The following is a 22,748-nucleotide window of genomic DNA, read 5'->3' as shown; positions in this document are numbered from 1 at the left end:
GGTGGAAAGTCAGGTTAACTCAAACTCAATGTAATATACTATAAAATATAAAATATAGTAAATGTGTATCAATTATGGGAAAGACTTTCTTCTGAAATGACTTCATTTCTTTAAAATGATTTTACTTGATTAAGAATTTCACATAAGAGTTAGCATTTGACTTGAATTTTTTCATGAGCAAAGAATGTAAAGAACTCAAAATTTAGCACAAATCGTTTCTGAGAGAAGTACTTGAAGATCTATTCCACCAAAAAGAGGGAATAACAATAAAATATCCAGGAAACAGGAAGATGTGTGATATCATGAAAAATAATAAGAGATATATATCTGGACTTCATCTGGTTTCTGGCACAGAACTAAAACTCTTGGAATTTCCTAAGTGATAAAAGTGGTTAAGGGGGTCTTGATATTCATAACAAACTGGTTTTAACCACACCCTGAGTTTGTTAATGAGGTAACTTTTGGAAAGTGCCTAAGGATGGGGAAGAAAGGGTTGGAACTTTCAATCCCCCTATATCCTCCCCCCAACCCCTGACCTGGCCCACCTCCAGGAAGGGGAGAGGGTCTGGAGGTTGAATCCAATCACCAATGGCCTATAATTTAATCAATCATGCCAAAGTATGGAATCTTCCATAGAAACCCAAAAGACAGAGTTTGGAGAGCTTCCAGGTTGGTGAACACCTTGGGCAGTGGGCTCAGGGACAGCTGGGTCTGGAAACTCCATGCTCTTTCCACATACCTTGCCCTATGCATCTCTTCCATCTGGCTGTTCCTAAGTTATATTCTTTTATAATAAACTGGTAATTAATCAGACTCAAGGAGGGGTTGTTGGAACCTTCAATCTATAGCCAGTCAGTCAGAAGCACAGGTGACAACCTGGACTTTTCGACTGAAGTGGGAGGAGGGGGGCCGTCTTGTAGGACGGAGCCCTTACTTAACCTGTGGGATCTGACACTATCACCAGGTAGATAGTGTCTGAACTGAGTTGAGTTGTAGGACATATATATGGTGTCAAAGAATTGCTTGGTGGTGTGTTGGAAAAAACACATATTGTAATTGGTGTCAGAATCTTAACATGGATACTAGACATTATTGTGGGTCTAACGTATAGTTAAAAAATAAAATGTGGCTTAGATTTATAAATAAGTCCTGAATAGTAGAGACATAATTTAAAATAACATCATTAAGGTAAAAATAAAACTCAATTTAAACAAAAACCTAGATGAATATTTGAAATGACAACAAAGGCCTTGTTTGGAGTGGAGGAGGATAGATTATAGATGTTGATTAATTTATTTTAAATAAATTATTTTTCAAATTGTAATATGTAAGATGCACTGTTTTTAAAAGTCAAATACATAAATTATGAAAAGAGTAAAATATTGCCCCACTACCTTTTCATCCCCAATTCTCACTCCTGAGAGGCAAACACCTTTAAGTGTTAACACTTTTACAGTATCATGTTATTTACCTCCTTCCAGCTAAGTAGCACACTTACATTGTTCTTTCTTTCACAACTTAAGACCTTGTTGACTTCCTGAAATGACTGTGTGTGGTTTGTTTCCAGACACACCCCATGCATGTATCTAACACACACACCCAAACCAGGCTGTTTGTTTTGTGAATAATTCATCACGCTGATGATTATTACTCTTGCATTTTTCTGTAGGTTTTATACCTCACTAAAAAGTTTGTTTTTAAATAGGCAAGAAAACACTGCTTGCTTTAGTAGGACAAGAGTGACAGTACCATAGGAAGAAATGCAAAAACCAAATCAGAAAGTGAGTTTCCATGGTAACTGCGTCCCATATCTATAGGATGTTTTAAAAACCTTGTGAACCGTGAAGTACATATAGAAAATATTAAGCATCAATTCACACTATGAGTAATTTTTAAGCTCTCAAAAAGAAATAGAAAATTGCTGAAAAAAGGAACTCAGATATTTGTGCATTAACTCCTATTCTAGACTATGGGCAACATGTCTGTTCATCATTTTATAACCAGCATCAAGTAGCATATCTGGCCCATTCAAAGGTACCTGCCACAGAGAATTATCTACAGTAATAATTTTCAAGGATTAAAATATCTCCTTTAGGCCTTTTATTGTTATTGTCAATCATGTGAAATATTTGATATAACCAGTAGTATGTTCCATTTAATAAATGTATTGAGAAACTCATTTAGTTTTGGTAAACTTGAGAAATTTCACACACAACACATCCCCAAAGACCAAATAGGGATTGGCCTCGTGTATGTCTTTTTTTACCTCATTCTTTCAAGGAATATGTATTTATGTACAAGGTAATTCAGCTAAATGCCATCTCCTGTTAAGTAATCATGGTAAAGTGCACGCACCAAACAAGTAAATAATTGGCAAGTATTAATCTTGACCATGTTAATATTTTTAACCCTCTACCGGATGATGAACCATTCGTTACATACTGCCTTTCAGAAACATGTTCTCCCAACTTTTCCAGAAACAGGATCATGCAGCAACCATGCTTCTGTCAGATTTGGTTTGCAAGCAGCCCAGGAAGGTAGAACAACCAGGATCATCCTGCTGCATTCTCTTATGTCATTGCCTAGATTTTCTCCTTTTCATGTGCTATTTCTCAACTTAATGTTAATTTTCCCAGCAAGCATTAGCTTGTATTGTTTTGTTCTTTTTCTCTTTTTCACAATGCTATTTATAAAATTCACAAGTTTTAAATATACAGCTTGATGAATTTTGGTAATTGTATACAATCATAGTCACCATGACAACGAAAATACAGAACGGTTCCTTCCTTGTTTCTATTATACTTGTTCTCCTCTCTCTGTCATACCTCTGGCCTCCAGCAACCACTGCTCTACGTTCTCTGACTATAGTTTTGCTAGAATCTCTATAATTGAAATCACACAATGCACAATATTTTGCATTTGCCTTTTTCACTTAGAGTTATGTTTCTGAGATTTATCCCTGTGTTACAGGTACTAATATGTCATCCTCTCTTTATTGCAGATTAGTACTCTGTGGTGCACCATTTGCCTATCACCAGTTGATGGACATTTGGATTTCTTCCAGTTTTTGGCTAGAATGGTCACACATTTTTATGTGAATATATGTTTTTGTTTCTCTTGGATAAACACCTAGAAGCAGAAATGCTGAGTCATATAATAAATATAAGTAACTTTGTAAGGTGTTGCCATATTCTTTTCCAAGTGGCTATACCATATTTTGCATTCCACTAGCAATGTATGAAAGTTCCAATTGCTCTACATTCTCATACCAACCTTTGATATTAGTGTTGATCTTTTTTTTTGTAGTCATCCTAGTGAATGTGAAGTAATATCTTTTTCTTCATTGTTTTAGTTTGCAATTTTGTTGATGACTAGTGATGTTGAGCATCTTTTCATGTGCTTATTAACCATTAAGATATCTTCTTTTGTGAATTTTCTGTTCAAGTGTTGTGTCTAGTATTTTTTTAAACCTGGATTGCCTTATAATTGAGTCATGAGTATTCTTCCTATATTCTGAATATAAGCCCTTTGTTGAATATATGTTTAGCAAAAATTTTCTCCCAGTCTATGGTTTGCCTTCTTCTGTTTTTACCTATGTATTTCAGAGAGCAACAATTTTTAATCTTGATGAAATTTATTTTATCATTTTTTTCTCTTAGTTTCTGGTTTTGGTGTGTTGTTCAAGAAATCTTTCTCTCACCCAATGTCACAAAGATTTTACCCTATGCTATCTTATAGAGTTTAATAGTTTGAGCTCTTACATTTAGGTCTATGGTCAATTTAATATTTATTTATGGTGTGAAGAAAAGTTCAAGGTTTTTTTTTTTATTATTTCATACAGATATCTGGTTAATCCAGTACTATTTGTTGAAAAGACGATTTTTTCCAAATGAATTACCTTGACATCTTTGTCAAAAATAAATTGATCACGTAAGTGTGTGTGTGGGGGGTTATTTCTGGATTCTCATTCTCAACAATTGACCTATATGTCTGTCCTCACATCAATACCACATAGTCTTGACTACTGCTTGGCTTGTCTTTACAAAGGAATAGCTGCTGAAGCTGCTTGTCATTTAACTGCTTCAGATGCTATAGTGGTCCTCAATCTACCTGGACACTTCCATCTCATTGGTCTTTCAGAAGACCAACAGTGAACAATATAACTGAAAAGAATGTGTCACCCATAGGCATGGAAGGAAAGGACTCAACACTTTGAATGTCGGTGACACCATGCAACACTTTGAAGCAATAGCTATGTCAGCAAAAGCCATTATGCCTACATATTGCTGTCAATTTCCAGTAAGCAACAGCTGTGCAGAACACTATAGTCAGGGGTTAATAAAGCAAGTCTTTCCAACCACTTCTGGATTAGAGCTAAGGTCCACTCCAGGCAGTATTCATCAAGTCTGCAGTATTTTCAGGAGAGTTTTAGCATAAATTTATATTGCAGTTCAACTTAAAAATATTTATCAAGCATTTAGTAGTGGATATAAGGATTAGATAGTTGATAGATGATAGATAGATAGATAGATAGATAGATAGATAGATAGATAGATAGATATAATGGGCAATATGAAGATAAATAAGACAAGGTGTTTATGATCAATTCTAGGAACAGTTGGATAATTTTAATAGCATATTAAAGCAAGGGTGAGATATATACAATGGGCCACAAAAACACAGAGCAAGGTAAACAGCTCAATCTAATAATTTAAAGAATGTCTCCTGGAAGATATAAAAACTGAGATTAGGCTTGAAGAATATGTATAACTTAACCATGAGAAAAGAGGTGAGATGGGGATTTCAGGGAGAGGGAAAAGCTTGAGCAAACAAATTAAAGCAGCCTACTGTGTGCATGTCTAGGGTGCAAACTGCAAAGCTGGGCGGAACAGAAAATGAGGTCAGAGATCAAACTGTGCCAGATTATGGAGATTTTCAAGCCCAGCTTCATTGCCAACTCCTCCAGGAAGCCTCCTTTCAATTAGCTTCCTCTCCACCCCACACCCACTCAAGCTGGGATATACAATTTCTCCTCTTCTTGTCCTCACTACTTTGCATTCTCGTAGTACCTGCATCATGGCCTTGTCTACATCGCTACTGTGAAACTCACATGGGAGGCACTAATGGCTGTAACCTCAGCATACAAGACAGTGACTAGATCCAGCAGAATCATGAGATGTGCTCACCACAATGACAAGTGCAATTTGTTGGAAAAGCAACCATTTAATAAATACATGTCCATGACTGTGTTCCAGAAAATTATCAGAACAGGTTTGAGGAAAGAGGCAAATATTAGTGTAAGAAGTTAAGAGTCATGAGCTCTAATCCTAGCTCTACCCTCTTATTTGGTTATTTCAGGCCCCCTCTCATCTGCTAGCATAAGATGAAGAAGAAACTGCATTATGTTAGCACCTGGGCATCATACACCAAATGGCAACAATATGGTACTAATAACAATATATAGTAATATACTAAGTTATGGGGACTATGTCTGTGAATAATCTCCATTACAGTTCAAAAGATTATAATTCTTTACAACTATGGATACAGCTTCAACAATAATTGAAACTCAAATTTAGACTTCTATTAATATATAAAGCTGTCTGGTTTGAACTTTAAGTAAGTTTTAATCAGAAGCAATCAAGCACCTGAGATTTTAGAAAATATATCTTTGAACATTTTATAATGCTTCCAGGTACATTTGAAGAGTATTTTCTACTGAACAGTCAAGTTGAATCTTACACCTATCTGCTCACTCAATTACCTCTAAACTGAGTACTCACCAACTAAGGAATGCCATCAATTGAATTAGGTATTGTTAGCAGTACAACTGTAGTAGTCAGTTTTCCAGAGGCAGAACCAATAAGATATGTATAGATATATTGATATAAAGGGAGATTTATTATGGGAATTGGCTCATGTAATTATGAAGGCTGAAATATGCCACAATCCACTGTCAGCAAGCTGGAGTCTGCAAGACCTGAACCAGGAGCTCCAATGCCAGAGGAGAGGAGAAGACAGATGTCTGAAAATGGTGCAATCATTTCCCCTCCAGCATGACATTTCATAACCTGAAATAGAAATAGCATGGTATAATGAGGGGATTAGGCTTGCATCATGGTTAAAGCATAGCTGGATGCTTTATCGTGAACATAATGATTAAAGCACTGCTGTTTCATGTGCAGTCCAGTTGTCTTGTTTGAGTGCCCCTGAGCTTCCCAAGACAATGTCAAGCTCCTCCCTCCTGAGACCCGTCACATCACTTCTTTCCTCTGCCTGCAATGCTCTTCCCCCAAACCTCTTCTCAGTGTGCTAACCTCAATTTCCATAAGGTCTCCTGTGCCGCACATTCTGAAGTAGGTCCATCCTCTCCACCTTCATCTTATCTAGTTCCTTCATAACCCAGTTGAAATCCATAATTGTTGTATTAATCTGATTGCTTCCATGCATCTGAAGTCAGAACTCTTGTCTACCTTGGTCACTCTCATAGCCTCAACATTTACAACAGTGCCTGTCACGTAGTAGAAATTTTGATAGACAATTGTTAAGTGAATAAATACAGGTAATAAGGATGTGTAATATGTGCTGGTGGTGACAGAAAAAGAAAACCTTTTTTTATTAAAAGTTGCATAAAATCAAATGTCAGATTTGTTCAGTCATGTTTAAGTTTTATAGCTATATTTATCTTACCTAGAAAAATAATTTTATTTTAAAATTCCTAAAAAATACTTTATTATTGCACATCTGAAACACTTTAGTATATTATTTCCCTTCCATATAGAAGTAATTATTTCTAACATGCACTTTTTGATGACATGAGGTTCATCAAGAATGTCACATTAGAATTAATATTCCTTGTTGCTTTAAAAATAACTGACAGAGGGCACCTACCAGGCACTGGTGGGGATCACAGACACCTAAGGGGGTAGGAGGAGCCCCCAGCAACCGGCTTGTGGGATCTTGGTTTGCAGGCCAGAGGTCGGGCCCAAGCTCCTGTGGTGGGAACTCTGAGTCCAAACACCTGGACTACCAGATAACCTCAGACCACAGGGAATATCAAACAGAGTGAGCCCCCCAGAGGTCCTCATCTCAGTACAAAGACCAACTGCCTATCCATCTGCCTGCAAACCCCAGTGCTGGATGTCTCAGGCAAAACAACCAGTAAGACAGGAATACAACACCAACCATCAAAAAAAAAAAAAAAAAAAAAAAAAGAAAGAAAGAAAAGAAACAACAAAAATATTTCTTACAGATGAAAGAGCAAGTTAAAAACCTACAAGACCAAATAAATGAAGATGAAATAGGCAACCTACCTGAAAAAGAATTCAGAGTAATGATAGTAAAGATGATTCAAAATCTTGGAAACAGAATGCAGAAAATAAAAGAAACATTTAACAAGGATCTAAAAGAACAAAAGTGCAAACAAAGAATGATGAACAACACAAATACTGAAATTAAAAATAATCTAGAAAGAATCGATAAAATAATAACTGAGGCAGAAGAATGGATACATGACCTGGAAGATAAAATGGTGGAAATAACTGCCAGAGAGCAGAATAAAGAAAAAGAATGAAAAGAATTGAGGACAATCTCAGAGACCTCTGGGACAACATTAAACACACCAACATTTAAATTATAGGTGTCCCAGAGAAGAATAGGAATAAAAGGGTCTGAGAAAATATTTGAAGAGATTATAGTCAAAAACTTCCCTAATATGGGAAAGGAAATAGTCAATCAAGTCCAGGAAGCACAGAGAGTAGCATACAGGATAACCCAAAGAGAAACATGCTGAGACACATATTAATCAAACTATCAAAAACTAAATACAAAGAAAAAATATTGAAAATGCAAGGGAAAAGCAACAAATAATATACAAGGAACTCCCCATAAGGTTAACAGCTGATTTTTCAGCAGAAACTCTGCAAGCCAGAAAGGAGTGGCATGATATATTTAAAGAGATGAAAGGGAAGAACCTACAACCAAGATTACTCTACCCATCAAGTATCTCATTCAGATTCGACAGAGAAATTAAAACCTTTACAGACAAGCAAAAGTTAAGAGAATTCACCATCACCAAACCAGCTTTACAACAAATGCTAAAGGAACTTCTCTAGGCAGGAAACACAAGAGAAAGAAAAGACCTACAATAACAAACCCAAAACAATTAAGAAAAAGGTAATACAAACATACATATCAATAATGACCTTAAGTGTAAATGCATTAAATGCTCCAACCAAAAGACATAGACTGGCCGAATGGCTACAAAAACAAGACCCATACATAAGCTGTCTACAAATGGCTACAAAACAGACACATTTCAGACCTAGGGACACATACAGACTGAAAGTGTTGGGATGGAATAAGATATTCCGTGCAAATGGAAATCAAAAGAAAGCTGGAGTAGCAATTCTCATATCAGACAAAATAGACTTTAAAAGAAAGACTATTAGAAGGCCAAAGAAGGACACTACATAATGTTCAAGGGTTCAATCCAAGAAGAAGATATAACAGTTGTAAATATTTATGCACCCAACATAGGAGCACCTCAATACATAAGGAAAATGCTAACAGCCATAAAGGGGAAATCGACAGTAACACAATAATCGTAGGGGACTTTAACACCCCACTTTCACCAATGGACAGATCATCCAAAATGAAAATAAGGAAACACAAGCTTTACATGACACATTAAGCAAGATGAACTTAATAGATATTTATAGGACATTCCATCCAAAAATAACAGAATACATTTTCCTCTCAAGTGCAGATGGAACATTCTCCAGGATAGATCATATCTTGGGTCACAAATCAAGCCTGGGTAAATTTAAGAAAATTGAAATCATATTAAGTATGTTTTCTGACCACAACGTTATGAGATTAGATATCAGTTACAGGATAAAACTGTAAAGAATACAAACACATGGAGGTTAAACAATATACTCCCAATAATCAAGAGATCATTGAAGAAATCAAACAGGATATCAAAAAATACCCAGTAACAAATGTCAATGAAAACACGAGGACCCAAACCCTATGGGATGCAGTAAAAGCAGTCTGAAGAAGGAAGTTTATAGCAATAAAATATTACCTCAAGACACAAGAAAAATCTCAAATAAACATCCTAACCTTACACCTAAAGCAATTAGAGAAAGAACAACAATAACAACAACAACAACAACAAAAAAAACCAAAGTTAACAGAAGGAAATCATAAAGATCAGATCAGAAATAAATGAAAAAGAAATGATGGAAACAATAGCAAAGATCAATCAAACTAAAAGCTGGTTCTTTGAGAAGATAAAATTGAAAACCCATTAGCCAGACTCATCAAGAAAAAAAGGGAGAAGACTCAAATCAAGAGAAATAGAAATGAAAAAGGAGAAGTAACAACTGACACTGCAGAAATACAAAGGATCATGAGAGATTACTACAAGCATTATATGCCAATAAAACGGACACCTGGAAGAAATGGACAAATTATTAGAAAAGCACAATCTTCCGAGACTGAACCAGGAATAAATAGAAAATATAAACAGAACAATCACAAGCACTGAAATTGAAACTGAGATTAAAATCTTCTAACACACAAAAGCCCAGGATCAGATGGCTTCACAAGCAAATTCTATCAAACACTTAGAGAAGAGCAAACACCTATCCTTCTCAAACTATTCCAAAATATAGCAGAGGGAGGAACACTTCCAAACTCATTCTACGACACCACCATCACCCTTATACCAAAAGCAAACAAAGATGTAACAAATAAAAGAAAACTACAGGCCAATATCTCTGATGAACATAGATGCAAAAATCCTCAACAGAATACTAGCAAACAGAATCCAACCACACATTAAAAGGATCATACACCATGAACAAGTGGGAGTTATCCAGGAATGCAAGGATTCTTCAATATATGCAAATCAATCAATGTGATACACCACATTAACAAATTGAAAGGTAAAATACATATGATAATCTCAATAGATGCAGAAAAAGCTTTTGAAGAAATTCAACACCCACTTATGATAAAATCTCTCCAGAAAGTAGGCATAGAGGGCACCTACCTCAATATAATAAAGGCCATATATGACAAACACACAGCCAACATTATGCCCAATGGTGAAAACCATTGAAACCATTTCATCTAAGATTAGGAACAAGAGAAGTTTGCCCACTCTCACCACTATTATTCCACAAAGTTTCAGAAGTTTTAGCCACAGCAATCAGCCAAGAATAGCAATAAGAGTAATCTAAATTGGAAAAAAAGTAAAACTGTCAGTGTTTGCAGATGATATGATACTATACTTAGAGAATCCTAAAGATGCTACCAGAAAACTACTAGAGCTAACCAATGAATGTGGTAGTGTAGCAGGATACAAAATTAATGCACAGAAATCTCTGGCATTCCTATACACCAATGATGAAAAATCTGAAAGAGAAATTAAGGAAACACTCCCATTTACTATTGCAACAAAAAGAATAAAATACCTAGGAAAAAAACTTACCTAAGGAGAAAAAAGACCTGTATGCAGAAAACTATAAGACACTGATGAAAGAAATTAAAAATGATACAAACGGATGGAGAGATATACTATGTTCTTGTATAGGAAAAATCAACATTGTAAAAATGACTATATTACCCAAAGCAATATACTGCTTCAACACAATCCTTAACAAGCTACCAATGGCATTTTTCACAGAACTAGAACAAAAAAATTTCACAATTTGTATGGAAACAAAAAGGACCCCAAATAGCCAAAACAATTTTGAAAATGAAAAACAGAGCTGGGGGAATCAGGCTCCCTGGCTTCAGACTATACTACAAAGCTACAGTAGTCAAGACAGTATGGTACTGGCACAAAAACAGAAATATAAATCAATGGAACAGGATAGAAAGCCCAGAGATAAACCCACACATATATGGTCACCTTATCTTGTTAAAGGAGGCAAGCACATACAATGGAAAAAAGACAGCCTCTTCAATAAGTGGTACTGGGAAAACTGGACAACTACATGTAAAAGAATGAAATGAGAACACTTCCTAACACCATGCACAAAAATAAACTCAAAATGGATTAAAGACCTAAATGTAAGGCCAGACACTATACAACTCTTAGTGGAAAACATAGGCCGAACACTCTATGACATAAATCATAGCAAGATTCTTTTTGACCCACCTCCTAGAGAAATGGAAATAAAAAGAAAAATAAAAAAGTGGGACCTAATGAAACTTAAAAGCTTTTGCACAGCAAAGGAAACCTTAATCAAGATGAAAAGACAACCCTCAGAATGGGAGAAAATATTTGCAAATGAAGCAACAGACAAAGGATTAATCTCCACAATATACAAGCAGCTCACACAGCTCAATATCAAAGTAACAAACAACCCAATCCAAAAATAGGCAGAAGACCTAAATAGTCATTTCTCCAACAAAGATATACAGATTGCCAACAAACACATGAAACGATGTTCAACATCACTAATCATTAGAGAAATCAAAACTACAATGAGGTATCTATCACCTCATACCAGTCAGAACGGCCATCATCAAAAAATCTACAAACAATAAATGCTGGAGAGGGTGTAGAGTAAAGGGAACCCTCCTGCACTTTTGGTGGGAATGTAAATTGATACAGCCACTATGGAGAACAGTATGGAGGTTCCTTAAAAAATGAAAAATAGAACTACCATACGACCCAGCAATTTCACTACTGAGCATATTCCCTGAGAAAACCATAATTCAAAAAGAGTCATGTACCACAATGTTCATTGCAGCTCTATTTACAATAGCCAGGACATGGAAGCAACCTAAGTGTCCATTGACAGATGAATGGATAAAGAAGATATGGCACACATGTACAATGGAATATTATTCAGCCATAGAAAGAAATGAAATTGAGTCATTTGTAGTGAGGTGGATGGACCTAGAGTCTGTCATACAGAGTGAAGTAAGTCAGAAAGAGAAGAACAAATACCGCATTCTAACACATATATATGGAATCTAAAAAAAAAAAAAAAAAGATTCTGATGAACCTAGAGCCAGGACAAGAATAAAGACACAGACACAGAGAATGGACTTGAGAACACGGGGAGGGGGAGGGTAAGCCGGGACAAAGTGAGAGAGTAGAACTGACATATATACACAACCAAATGTAAAATAGATAGCTAGTGAGAAGCAGCTGCATGGCACAGGGAGATCAGCTCAGTACTTTGGGAGCACCTAGAGGGGTGGGATAGGGAGGGTAGGAGGGAGATGCAGGTGTGAGGGGATATGGGGATATACGTATGCACATAGCTGATTACTTTGTTTTACAGCAGAAACTAACAGAACACTGTAAAGAAATTATACTCCAATAAAGATGTTAAAAAAAAAAAAAACACTACCAGTGACAAAGAAAAAAAAAGTCAGATTTTGCAGAACAGAATGCAATACACATGAAATCCCTTCAAGGCATTCCCCTTGTCTTCTACAACAAATTAGAAAATCCTCTGGATTTTAACTGTCATCTGAAAATAGGGATCAGGGTGTTTAAGGAGACGTGCTTCTTATTTCAAATTGGGCTTGAGATCTCATTTCATGAGTTTAGGGCATCGATGGCTAGATATGGGCTTATCTCACCACAATTCAGCAAATGTCACTTTGCACAATAACTTTTGTGGTGAAAGGCTATGTATATGTATATGGGCATATAAACTTTAGGATTATTTGTTCTAGTTCTGTGAAAATATGTCACGGGTATTTTCACTATCAAATTTTAATGGCTGAAAGTAGCTTCCTTCAATCCTTTGTTAATACATTAATTCAGCAAATGATAAGGAAACTCCTTTTGTGGACCAAATATTCACTGGTACTTTCACATAATACATTCTGTTACTGAATACTCACATTTGAGTTAGATTCAAGTTTGATCACACACAACTTTAAATAGGAAAATGATATCAATATAAGTTGTGCTGGTCCATATATAATTTCTCTTAGGCAAAGAAACAAGAATAAGAGCAGGAGTAGAATTATACACTTCAACAGGAATGTAAAAAGCCATTAGTTAGACTGCTGCACAGGCATACACCCTTTCAGGTCTATTTTTATTTATTTTTAAACTAAACTTTTTATTGTGAGATAATTGTAGATATACATGCAGTGGTAAGAATAATACAGAGAGATCTCATGCACCCAGTTTCCATCAATGGGAACATCTTGCAAAACTAGAGCACAATATCCCAAAGAGGAGATTGACATTGATGCAGTCAAGATAGAGAACAGTTCCATCACCACAAGGGTTCTTTACTCTGCATTTTATCACCAAAACCTCTTCCCTCCTGTTCCCACCTCCTCCTTAAATTCTGGTAACCACTAATTTATTCTGTTTTTCTATACTTTTGTCATTTCAAGAATGTTATGTAAACAGAATAATGCAATATATAACCTTTGAGAATTGTTTTTTTTTCATTCAGTATAATTCTCAAAAGCTACATCCAAGTTGTCACCTGTCTCAAAAGTATGCTCCTTTTTATTGCTGAGTAGTATTACATGATATGGATGTACTACAGGTTGTATATCCCATTGAGGGATGTATCTGTGTTGTTTCAAGTTTGGGGCTATTACAAAAAAAGATGCTATAAACATTTGTGTACAGGTTTTATATAAACATGTCTTCCTCTGGAATAAAAGCCCAGGAGTATAATTGCTGGGCTGTACAGTAGTTGCATGTATAGTGTTTTTTTAGCTGCCAAACTGTTTTCCAGAATAGTTATATCATTTTATCTTCCCACCCACAACGTGTGAATGATCCAGTTTCTACACATCTTTGCCAGAATTTCGTGTTATAAATACTTTTATTTTGGCCATTTTGATAGATATGTAAAGATACATCATCATGGTTTTAATTTGCATTTCCCTAATGGCCAGTAACTTTGAACTTATTTTCACATTCTTATTTCCTTTCATTTATCCTCTTTGATGAAATGTCTCTCTGTGTCTTTTGCCCATTTCCTAATTGGATGGTTTATTTTTCTACTACTGAGTTTGAGATTTGCTTATATATTCTACATTCTAGTTTTTTATAAGATACATGGTTTGCAAATATATGCTCCCACTCTGTAGCCTGTCTTTTCATCCTCTTAACAGGACCTTTCATGGAGCAAATGTTTTAATTTTGATGAAGTCAAATTTATCATTTTTTTTCCTTTTATAGATTGTGCTTTGGTGTTAAGTCTAAGAAATCTTTGTCAAGCCCTTGATCCTGAAGACTTTTCTCCTATGTTTTTATTCTAAATGTTTTATAGTTTTACATTTAAGTCTGTAATTGAATTTTAGTTAATTTTTCTATAAGATATGGGACTTAGGTAAAGGTTCACTTTCTTTTTTTACTTACAGACACCTAATGCTCTAGTACCGTTTATTAAGAGGCTATATTTCCTCCACTGAATTTTGTCTTTGTCAAAAATCCACTGGACATATTCATGTGGGTCTATTTCTGAGTTCTCTATTCTGTTCCATTGATCTACATGTATATCCCTCTGCCAATACCACACTCTCTAGTTTACTATAATTGTATAATAAGTATTGAAATTAGAGAGATTATTCTCACTCTATTCTTCTTTTTCTAAATTGTTTTAGCAATTCTAGTTCCTTTGTCTTTCCATGTAAATTTTAAAGTAATCTTGTCTATATCTATAAAGCATCTTGCTGGGATTTTTGAGAGAAATTATGTTATATGTGTATATAAATCTGGGGAGAGAGAACTAACATTTTATGATGTTGAATCTGTGCTCTATAATCGCAGTATGCTTCTCCATTTATTTAGATCTTCTTTGGTTCCTTTCATCAGCATTTTGTAGTTTTCAGAATTCAAGTCCTGCACATGTTTTGTTAGATTTACCATTAAGTATTTCTCTTTTTGATGAATGATTGTAAATGGTATTATACTTTTTATTTTGGTATCAATTACTAATATGTAGAAATGAAGTTGATCTTTGCATATCCATTGTGTCTCCTGTGACCTTGCTTAACTCACTTGTTGGTTGTTGCCTTTTTTAGCTTATGTGGGATTTTCTACACACACGATTATGTCATCTGCAAAGAGGGACAGTTTTATTTCTTCCTTTCTAATCTCTATGCCTTTTGTTTCATTTTCTTGCCTTATTGCATTAAGCTTGGCTAAAACTTCCAGCATTAAGTTGTAAAAGAGTGATGAGAGTGGCCACCCTTGACATGCTCCCAAACTTAGAAGAAAACCATTCAGTCTTTCACCATTAAATAAAATGTTATTTTTTTTCTAAATGCTATTTTTCAAGTTGAGGAAGTTCTCTATTCCTATTTTTCTGAGTTTTCATCATTAATGGCTGTTGAATTTTCTCAAATGCCTTCTCTGCAACAATTTGTATTATCATGTGATTTTCTTTAGACTGTTATTATAGGGAATTATACTGACTAATTTTTCAATACTGAACCAACGTTTCATCTGTAGGAGGAAGGCCACTTGGTCATGGTGTATGGTTCCTTTTACATATTGCTGAATTCTATTTGCTAATACTCTGTCCAGAATTTTTGGGTGTCTTTGTCTGGTTTTGGTATGATGGTAAGAGTAGCTTCAAAAAATGAGTTGAGTGTTCCCTCCTCTTCTTTTTTCTGGAAAAGATTGTATAGAATTGCGTTAATTATTCTTTAAACATTTGCAAGAGTTCTACCATAGAAATTTCTGGGCATGGATGTTTTTTTGGAGTTTTTAAATTACAAATTCAATTTCTTTAGTAGTTATAGGTATATTCAAATTATTTATTTCATATTAGTTAGTTGTGGCTGTTTGTATTTCAAGGAAGTGGTCCATTTTGCATAAATTGTCATATTTATGTCCACAGAATTGTTCATAGTATTCACCTATTTCCTTTTGATGTCTTCAGGGTGTGTAGTAATATCTTCTGTTTCATTCCTTTTAGTAATTTGTGTCTTATTTCTTTACTGTGTCAGCCTTGATAGAGATTGTTGATTGCATTTTTCTTTTCAAAGAATGATCTCTTTGGTTCATTGATTTTTTCTATTTTTTTGTTTTCAATTAAATTGATTTCTGTTCTAATATTCATTATTTCTTTGTTTGTTTTGTTTATTTTGCTTTTCTAGGTTCATGATGTGAGAACTTAAGTTATTGACTTAAACCTTTTCCTCCTTTCTAATGTAGGCTTTTTGTACTATAAATTTTCCTCTCAGCACTGCTTTAGCTGTGTCCTAGAAATTTTCATGTTATAGTTTCATTTTCATTTGGTTTAATGTATTTTTTTAAAAATTTCTCTAGAGTCTTTCTCTTTGTTCTGTGAATTATTTGACTGATTAGTTCCAAAGTATTTGAAGATTGTCTTGTTATTTTTCTGCTATTGATTTCTAGTTTGATTCAGTGGCGCCTCAAGAACATATTCTGTATAATTTTAGTTCTTTTCAATTTGACAAGGTTTGTTTTATGTCCCAAAAGCTGGTCCATCTTGGCATATGTTTGATTGACACTAGTCAGCTCTATTTTAAGCATATTAAAAACAAGCAACAACTACTGAGACTCCCTTGCATAGTTCTTGGCTCTTGGCTTGTGGAAAGTAATGTCTTCTTCTGGACCTACCTGGTTCAGAACTCCACTTCCATCTGCACTGTTTCAGTGCCCCAAGAGCCAACATTTCCACTCTGTTCTCTTCCTTTTAAATATCCTCTGAGTCAGCCTATAGCCTCACTGAGCTGCCTAACAGAGGAGAGACTAAGGAAGCATGACTAATACATATAATGGTGTGATAGCCTGGATGGGATTCTAGAACTGGAAAAAAAAAAAAAAAAGAAGGACATTAGGGAAAAACTGAGGAAATATGAGTAAGTATGAACTTTACTTAATTATAATGTATTAAGTTTGTTCATTAATTGTGACAAGTGTACCATAATCATAAGATATTAATAATAAAGGAAACTGGGTATGTGGTATAAGGGAAACTAACTTTGCAATCATTCTATAGAATCTAGAGCTCTTCTAAAAAAGTTCATTTAAAAAAGACATCTCCCCCCTCAAAATCCTTCTGTTCTTCGTTCATACCTGCCTGTTTTTACCTCATAATTTCTTGTTTTTTTCTTTATGGTTATGATGTCTTCCTTTATTGTTTTGAGGGTTTAATCCATATCATTTGACCCCTTCTTAGAAGATGATTCTAATACCTACAATTCCTCAACAATAAATTCCCTGTTCATTGAGTTTGTAGGCAATCTTCTGTGATAATTATTTTGAGCACATATTTAGTAATTTTTTTTTCAGATTCATCTTGAGTAGATGTTTCTTATGTTTTTTTCCCCACACTTATGATACCTTCTGGGACTAGTGGTTTTACAGTTGCTGCCCCCTTGGGCATTGGATTCCCCAGTCCAGAACCAGGTTTTATATTAGCACCTCTGGTCTCTTACTCTATGGCACTTTCAGAGATAGAGATATTGGCTCAGATCCCACTTTTGGAGGCCACCCAGTAGGAACTATAACCTTAGAAAGAGTGAAACAAATAAGCAAGGAGGGAGCCAAGGGGAATAAATACACAGTATATGAGATCTCTGGTACACCAAATCACACTATCTTGCCCTCACCTCAAATCCCAGCCACAGTTTTGGTGAACAATTCCATGCAGGTTTTGACCTGCTTCAGGCTGATAGCACCTCCACTCATGTACACACTGCTCTGTCCTTGTTTTTGCTCCAGGTCTTCTCTGACGCTCATGACAGCCAGTTCAGCACTCATCCATGAGAAACACAGAAATGTGGGGGCAATTAACAGCCCATGGGGCAACCTTCAGGTAATGAAGACTGGAGAAAATTGTTAATTGCTTCTCCCATGCACACTTCTGGTAGAAAATGCTGAAGCCTATTCTGTTTTCTTCTCAGAATCACTGAGCTAGCAGGAGTAAGGATTAGTTGTTCAGTGCAGCAGCCCACACTGAGGTCCTTATATTGCCTTTGCCTCCTCCTTTATTTTATTCTCCCTAGTCTTTCACTACAACTCCCTACTATCACTTCCAAAATAAACTACCTGCACATAAACCCGATTCTGCTTTGTGAGGAATCTGGGATAAGACACACCCTGACCTCATTAAAATCAACAAGAAATCAGAGAGCAGGAGTGCCCACTGATGAAATCCATAATAGTCAGCCTCTTGGGTCACAGAGCAGGGCAGAGGAGGGTTAAAAGTGGATCTGGAAGGGCAAATGGAAAATAAAAAGAATACTCCCCAAAAGTTTATTACCCTCTATCTTAGGGCCAAATAAATTTGTCAACATGACAAAATGCTCTTCTCATACAAATACTCTAATTCAGACGTAAAAAGACTACTCGAAGAAAGTGATTCGACCACCTAGTTCATGTGCAACGTTCCTTCAATCAAAATGAGATTGTTTGAAATTGTAATAGATATCATATGGAGTAGAATTAAGGCAGAACAGGGTCACCACTAGGCAGTAATATTGTCAAGCACCCTAAAACATCAGAAAGGAGGACCACAAGATGGTCTTCAATGACCCTTCCAATTTTAAGTCAGGGTATAAGTTTCTACTAATAAAATGGAAACACCCTCCCTCCATGGGGTGATGTGAGCAGTGATTATTGAGATGCTCTCATGTGATTTGGAAGAAATGTGTTTCCAAACAGGCACCACCAGAAAAGCATTTCCCTCAACTAACAAGAAGGTCCACCATGCAAGGTTAGAGGGACAGAAGTTTCAGAACAGAGCTGCAGTTTGTGTGGCAAGGGATGGGGTAGGAAGAGGTTTGTAGTCTGTATTCCCCAAAAGTATGTGCTAAAGTGAACAGAGATGCAACATGGAGAAACCCAAAACAGAATTTGACCCTTGGTTCAGCTCTCCAGTGGCAGGGCCTAAATGGAGCCTTTGTTCAATATTTGACACATTGTTCCCAAGGCAGCAATGGTCCATTTTGGGGAGACATATGACACCCTCAGGGAAACTGGACTTGGAAGAAGCAGAAGGTCCAGCCCATGCAGGAGAAACAGAGTGATGGTGTGTTCTTTCAGCAGGCAAGCCTTCTCCCTACACACCAGGATGCTTCTACCAAACAAACTTCCTTTTGGAAAAGAAAGAGCAGCTCTCCTGGCTGGTCTTGGTTATGAGCAGACTCTTCTATGTGCAAGGTAGTTGAGAGAAATTGGCTCCTATTAAATGTCAGATGACTGTTTTGATTTGATTTTGAGTAGTAGTGTAGTTTTATAAGAAGTCAGACAAGCACCAAGAATAGTACATTTATTTAGAGCCAGAAACCTGGGAATGAACTTCAGCTCTAATAATAATAACATCAGCTCTGCTCATAATCTCATTTAATCCTCAGAGCATCTCTGTGAGGTAGGTGCTAATATTAACCCCATGCTACATATGTGTAAATTGAGGCACAGAGAGGTGGAGTAACGTTCCCAAGGTTACAAAGCTGGATAGTGCCAGATTTGAGATTCTGACCCAAGCATGTCAGACCTTTAATTATTACATTTTACTAGCTGTAGGACTTTGGCAAATTTACTTACTTCTTCTGAGTTCCAGTTCCCAGATATTTTAAACATACCTCATGATGTTTATAGGTTTTAGGGGAGGAACACATGAATTTATTTAGCAAGTATTTCTGGAGAACTGGTTGTGTTAATTCAGGACATTGTCTATCAAAGAGAAATTGCCCAGAACAATGACTGGTACTAGATGTGTTTATTTAGTTGAATATGAAAATGAGTATGTCATTCTTTGCCTGTAGCTGTACCCAAAGCCCATCTCCCCTCATAGCAATCCTTCCACTCCACAAGTGCCCAATATTCCTTATAAGGAATCCCGCACTATGGAAATAAATTGGGACAGATCCTCTCTCTCTGTGTCTGCACCACTTCCCCCACCCCACCCCCATCCAGCCAGGGACAGGCTCATAACAAGCTGAGCTAACCGCTTCCACTCTTGGACACTAACGGCCCTTTATGATCACTGCAGCCAATCCATGGAGACCAGGCTCTTCTGGCATCTCTATCCACTTCTCCAGAGTTCCCTCCACTTCCATCCATTTCCCAGCCTCAGTCAGTTCTGAGAGATCCGTGCCATCCTTCCCCTTTCAGCAAAGGGGAACCCCTCTCTCTCCTTTGAGCCGCTGCCAACAACCTCTGAACTTCTCTCCCTGCTTCTACTCTTACCTGCCCTAGAGTCGACTTTGCAGCCAGCATTTAAATTATAAATCAGATCAAACATTTAGGGTAATTATGGATAGACTGATAGATATTAACATTTTAAACCTTGTTTTCCATTTGCTTTTGTTCCTTTCTTTTCCTTTTTTTTTTCCTTGTGGAATTTGATGGTTTTCTTTTATATTATGCTTGTGTTTTCTTCTTTTTGATTTTTGTGAATCTATTGTATGTTTTTAATTTGTGGTTACAGTGTTTTTCAATATGTTAACCCATTCCTGTATCTACTTGCTTTTGACTGGTAGTCATATAAGTTCAAACACATTCTAAAAACAAATCTAAAGTATGATACAAATGAACTTATTTACAAAACAGAAACAGACTCACAGGCACATAAAACAAACTTATGGTTACCAAAGGGGAAAGGAGGTGGGGGAGGGATAAATCAGGAGTTTAGGATTAGCACATACAAACTACTATACATAAAATAGATAAACAACAAGGTCCTACTGTATAGCATGAAACAATATTCAATATCCAGTAAAAAACCATAATGGAAAAGAATATGATAAAGAAGACAGATAGATAGATAGATAGGTAGATAGACAGATAGATAGATAGATGTAACTGAGTCACTTTGCTGTACACCAGAAACTAACACAACATTGTAAATCAACTATACTTCAATAAAATAAATGAATAAATAAATAAAAATAAATTAAGTAAGTCACTTTCCAGCTCACTACCATTTACTGGCCCCCAGAGTAAATTCCAAACCACTCCCCAAACCCATAAGGCTATACTTACTCTCGTTCCTGTCCACCCTTGACCTTATTTCCTCACACCCCTCCTCCACTCATCTCCAGCTACCTTGGCGACTGTGTCTTCCTCAAGATCCCCAAGTAACGTCCCACCCTTTGTCACCGGGATCACTCCCTGACTTCATTAAGGTTTGTGTTCAAATATCTCCTCAAAGAGGTTTTCCCTGACAATGTTATTGAAAATAACACCCTCACGTATCCCATTATTCTCTTTTATTTTTCTTCATCATATGTTTCATTGCCTAAAGTCCTATTCTTTTTTTATTTATTTGTTTTCCAATTTCATCTGTTTCAGTTTCTAGACTATAAGCTCTATAAGGCTATGGACTTTGTCTTGTGGCTTCTCTAGGGCCTAGAATTATGCCTTGCACATATGAATCAGCTACATTTACATGCATACAAATATACATGCACACATGTAGATACATATGTAGTTATAGAGATATATACATATAAAGATATATTAAGATATATACAGATATGTGTATCTATTGAAAGATGGAGTGAAATAATTAATATAATGCTACTGTGATCACAGATTTAACACAGGTGATTGTTAATTTTATGGTCATCTTGACTGAGTCATTCAGTGTCCAGATATTTGCTTGAGCTTTATTCTGGGTGCGTCTGTGAGGGTGTTTCTGGATGAGATTGGCATTTGAATCAGTAGACCAAGTACAGCAAATTGCTCTCCATGATGTGGGTGGGCCTCATCCATTCTGTCTAAGGCCTGGATAGAATAATGGCTGGGTGAGGGAGAATTCACTCTCTGCCTATTTTCAAGCTAGGACATTGAGCTTCTACTGCACTCAGACTGGAACTTACACCATGACCTCTCCTGGTTCTCAGGCCTTCAGACATGGACTGGAACTACACCACTGGCTCTCCTGGGCCACTAGTTTACACATGGCAAGTTATGGGTCTTCTCATACTCCATAATCACGCAAGGCAAACCTTTATGATACATCTCTCTCTCTCCCCCTCCCCATAATGTCTACCTCCTATTGATTCTGTTTTTCTGGAGAGCCCTAACATAACACCTTTTACATTTTTTAAGGCAATTACTCTGATTCTTAAAAATTATTTATTATAAAAGTAGTATTTTATAGAAATTTAGAACGTTAAAAAAATCTTAATAATCCCACTATTCAAATCCAACTATTATTCGTGTTTTGTTACATTTCCTCCCAACATTTCTCTACCCATACAATTGTTGTTTTTCAAGATGTAATTATACTGTATATAATTTTATATCATTTTTTCATAGTAAATTATAGGCACTTCTCATTGCTAATTTAGTTTTCATAACCATCATTTTTAATATCTGCACAAGAGGAAAGTATATGTGCCATAATTGACTTAAATTCCCCCTGCTTGTTGCAAATTTAATTTGTTTCCATTTTTCATTATTACAATAATAAACATCTGCCTACATAAAGCATTTTCCTTATTTAGAATTATTTCCTTAGGATATATTGTCAAAATTGGAATAATTGCATCAAGGTGTACTAATTTACTTAGGACTCTTGCTACAAACTTCCAAACAGTTTTCTAGGAAGGTCTTTTCAACTTATATTCTCCCAAGCAGAATATGAGCCTATCCATCTTACACACATTGACCAGCACTATGGGTCTAGAATCATTTTTCAACTTTATTCTTAAACAAAGCAGTATATATTATTTCAATTTGCATTTTTTCTATTGTTAATGAGTCATGGGGTCTCTTCTGAGCTCTTCATTGTTATTATCCAGTCATATAT

Source organism: Mesoplodon densirostris, chromosome 1, assembly GCF_025265405.1.
Source record: "Mesoplodon densirostris isolate mMesDen1 chromosome 1, mMesDen1 primary haplotype, whole genome shotgun sequence".
NCBI lineage: Eukaryota > Metazoa > Chordata > Mammalia > Artiodactyla > Ziphiidae > Mesoplodon > Mesoplodon densirostris.
This window is presented reverse-complemented; position numbering follows the sequence as displayed.